Here is a 4,702-nt window from a genome sequence, read left to right on the forward strand (position 1 = left end):
TTTTTAATACAAATACATATGCATGTTCGTCGAGTAGGTAAAAAGTTTCATCATGTAATTCAATTATTTGCATGCTACACAAAAAAGAGAAATATCAAATATAAAGCCAATTTTAATCTGTGTATTTATCATATTTGTATACACTACATGAGAACAGATATGTTCATGAAATTTTATACGCGTATAATACTAATACACATGTATGTATATAATTTTGTTCAGATTTTTTCAATATGTGGAAATAGTATTTTTTGCTTAAAAAAAATAAAGAGCTATGTGGAGCTCGGTCTCTGCATTGCTTTTTCGGACGCCAGGCCCGCTATCCAGCGCTCAACCTCCTTTTTCCTTCGTTCACCTAGAGAGACAGGGGTAACGAGAAAAGGGGGCCAGGCCGTTCGCCGCCTCCACCCGCCGATCCCTCGCCGCCCCGCCGTCGTCCGTCGCCGCCATCCTCCACTGGCCGTCATCGACGCACCTCCCATGGCCGCGTTTTGATTCGGTCGTCAGTGGCTCCATCCCCACTGCAGCGTCTCCTCTCCTCTCCACCCCCATCTTGCCCTATCCCCTGTCATCCCTTTCATCCTCCTCTTAGATGGGGTACATCGCCTTGATCTCCTCCACGGTCGCCTGAAGCAACTCCCTCACAAACCCTAGCCACCACTGTCTCCAACGATGGCGGATGCCGGCGAGCAGCGTGGAAGCCGCTGGTGCTGTACGGAGACTGACGACGCGTGACACACGACGGCCATGTAGGTTTAGCCAAAACACCTCACAATGCGCCTCTTCTGTTCTTTTTCCCCATCTAAATTTGATTTCTTGATTTTGATTCAGACACTTAAGGGTTGTTGGTGCAGGCAATGGATACGAAGTACCAAGCCAGTTGATATGAACTTGCGATTTTCATGTTATTAGTAAGTAGTGCAAATTAAAAGGTGATACAGGCCTTCCGTGTGACACCGCACATAAAAAATGATTACAATCGTGAAAAATAAGATCAGAGTGTACATCTACAATTTTTTTATGTGAATTGAATAAATACAACCTATAGCGTTAAATGAATTATTCATAATTTTCTGATGGGGTATTTATCATTGGATTCACTGCAGGTCCTCTACTACTATCTCTCAAGCTGGAGGTGATTGCAAATTTCTGCATGAGCCTCAGATTCCTTCATATTGCACTAATTATATAATCAGCAAATGGATTCATGATGAGGTAACCCGCATGGTCAATTTGCTTAAGAAAGAGAAAATCATTCAATTATATGAATTCAGCAAATCTTTTCTATTATGATTAAATCTGAGTAGTCTATCAGGTAGCAACATCCTCTGCTTCATGTTTTAATCATAAAGCTTGAGCTGTCCAAACTCGAAAAGTTCGGTGTGGTGTCAATATAAGTGTGTGTGTGTGTGTGTGTAAATTTGGACAGGAAATACAAAAATCTGATTGCGGATAGACTGTATATGGAAATGATGCTGTAAATCTGCTTATAATAATTTTCTGATACACAGATTTGTTCAGACGGGCTCATTTTTTCAGTCAAAAGTTGCTTCCCCATTTCGTTGCAGAAATTTTGGATTGCATAATAATAACCTTCAGAATAGTAATTTCCACTATAGAGTCTTCTCATGATGATTTCAGGTTAATTATTAATAACTGCTATTTGGTCATTTCATAGAATGCTTCTGCTATCAATCATATTGTCAGTCGGATTGATTCACTCATTTTTAGGCAATACTGAGCAGTTCATGGCAAGATACTTTTAGGAATAAATTCAGTCGCACTGCACACTTTTTGTATTTCATGTCTATAGGGTAACACCATGACAATCAGCTAATCCGGCACGGAAGGAACATTCTTGACTTTTGTTTTTGCTGCCCGGTTAATGTTTATGGATAAATCTTACCAAATTACTTTCTGAGATTGCCAAAAGAAACAGAACCCCAATAATATGCATGTCTTTTGGCTGTGACATAATGTTCTGATTAGGATGTAGTTACCTTTTGCATTCCCTTCTGTGATAGATATCCTATATTTCCAATGGTACAACCCAAGGCATTATATAATCATGTGTTATTCTAGAATATAACCAAGGTCAACTTTTTCGGTTTTAGACCAAAGATCAACTTCATCTCTTCTGGAGAAACAAGCTATTTTGTTCATATATATATTTTAGTGATCTGCATAAATTTATGTTTCTCTGTTTTTACAGTATTTTCATATTTTGATTCCTGCCAATTTGATCTATCAACAAGTACTCTCAGCACAAATCAGTATACGCACCACAAATAGGTTTTAAAAACTTTTGAAATGAATGTAGAATGAACGTGGAGCAGAGCTACGGTTCTATCAAAATTACAAGTTTCATGTGGTTTCAATGTTTGGTGTTTTTTTTTCAGGAGCAATGATAGTTCTATGTATGTATGATTAGTGATCCAGACATTCAGTACTACAATTTACAGGAGTTGGTGAACATTGTTGGCCCCGTTTATGAATACGGCATTCTTGACTGAATGAACCAGTGGTTCTAGAGCACTCGATTGGGCAGTAAAAAGAGTAGATGCTTCGTCATTCGTCCAAGTTCATGGCTGGGTAGTGGGTACTCCCGCGGAAATTCTAGAGAACCCAGATGCATGAATGGGCTGAGTTAAATTCCCCTGTTCTGTTTGCTCAGTATATATGTGGATTGTGCATTTTCAATCAACGTCTGAACCACGGTACGTGTGTGAAGACTCTTCCCTTTCTCCTTTGCTAATAGTGATACCCACGAGTAGAACAATCAGTACCTAACAACTAATATCTACAGAGTCTGGCTTATCTTCTTTCATAAATGGCACTTTCAGGTCAATGTTTACAGATACATTTTCCATCAGTAATCAAGTTATCATATGATGTATAGTGATATAAAATTAAGTAATGATGATAAAAAGATCTTTTGGGCTGTCCCTAACAATAATGTGTAAACTGAAAATGGTGGGGTTCTGCTCCTTCTCTTTTTAGTTGTTGCGTCCCTTTTAATCAAGTACAAGCATTGAGTATATTTACTCTTATCAGTTAGTCTAGACAGCTAAACATGGCTTCAGACAGCTAAACATGGCTTCATTTTGGCTTGCGGTCACCCAATCTGCACTGGCATGGAAAGGCCCCAGTTCTCTTCTAAGTAGTCGTATGGTCTTCTCATCTTTCTCTCTGTGTACTGCCCAGCAGCTGCACCAAAACGAGATGATTCATGGCATAAATTATTTTTGTCCATCCCTTACTAATTATAGTCCCTTTTACGTTCTTTTTTTCTGCGTCTCTTATTTTCCCTGTGAACAGATAGCTTGAACCAGTAGCCAACTTAGAAAATTTACACTCTACCTGTTCTTGATATATCCATAAATCATCATGTTTCCTGTTTGATTTCATGTCAAGGGATAAGTTAATTCATGCCATATATTTGTCATGTGACTGTTTGTATTCTGCAGTAATAATAATGCATCTTTAATGTTTTGCACCACTATAGCATGAAAGATATAAGCTGAAAAATGATTTATTATCAGGACTCAGATTTCAAAAATTGTCTCCACAAGAGGCGGTACATGAGCTGTCAGGATTTGTCATGTGACTTCTCTATTGCTTAACGGGCCACTACATCGTTTCTTGGAATTTTCAGCAAATGCTCCTCTCTATACTGATTGGCGACCATCTTGCTAGGATTCAATTTTGTCCAATACAAATCCACATGTTTGCTAAATCACTTAGTCCCTGTAGTAAACATGTGTAGCTTGATTTTGAATTATGCTTTGAACACAAAGTTAATTAACGCTCGATTGCCCATGTATGCTATTCTTGCTTGGACCAGAGTTTCCTACCTTCCAAATTAAATTTGAGTTTGATGTTCAGTTATTTACATAATTATAGAATACCATCTTCCATGAAAAATGCCAGCTAATTGATTTTCAGTGCTAAGTTTGATAATAAGGTTATCTGCATAAATATTGATCAATTCATATGTCAGAGCATGATATGATTTCTATATCCCTGATCAGTGACAAATGCTTGACAAGGTGTTCTATGCCAATTTTTTTCTGAGCCTGACAAAACCTTAGTATTCATCATCTTATCCAAGTTTAAGGTGTATGGGAAAACTATAGTTTCGAATGTTTTGAACTATATGATCTCTTATAGTTTGTAGTTTGGCGACGATGTCATAAAGCTTGCAGTTTGGTGATTGAAGGCCATTCTTCTGCATTACATTTGTTATATTAAGAGTACTAGCATGCAGCTTCACAAGCACAAATAAGGAGGTACTAGAGTAACCATCATACATTGAAGGATGTAATATTAGCCAGGCCCTGCACATCAAATATATATTAGATGTTAGTCGTTATGTGATTTCTCCATTATACTTTCATATAGGAGATTGCTCTCATTTCTCAGCAAGACACTAACTTTTACTTTACACACAATTCAGCTGGATGCTTACTTTTACCTCTTCTCTCTTACAGGATTATTGTTCATTTCATTTTGCACTTCACAAAATTGGAAGAATTGTTTTCTAAGCCCATGGTCTCCATCAGGACATCATACACATGTGAATGTATAATAATCCAGGGCTACGAAACGGTGGTGACATAATTTTGACTCAGGTTTTCATCAATATCAGCTATTGTATTTGTACATAGAAAAAACTCGAATCCTTAAAATACATTCTGACATA

At 37.7% G+C, this 4,702-nt stretch overlaps 1 long non-coding RNA gene across 1 annotated transcript; it reads left to right on the top strand.

The window, feature by feature from the left end:
- Window positions 1-341: 341 nt before the first annotated feature.
- LOC125527346 lies at window positions 342-4,702 on the top strand. Its single transcript, XR_007292057.1, has 5 exons — window positions 342-749; window positions 832-911; window positions 1,107-1,215; window positions 2,400-2,717; window positions 3,543-4,702. It is a non-coding gene; the product is annotated as an uncharacterized LOC125527346 (long non-coding RNA).

The sequence above is a fragment of the Triticum urartu genome, unplaced genomic scaffold (assembly GCF_003073215.2).
Source record: "Triticum urartu cultivar G1812 unplaced genomic scaffold, Tu2.1 TuUngrouped_contig_364, whole genome shotgun sequence".
In the NCBI taxonomy this organism is placed as follows: domain Eukaryota; kingdom Viridiplantae; phylum Streptophyta; class Magnoliopsida; order Poales; family Poaceae; genus Triticum; species Triticum urartu.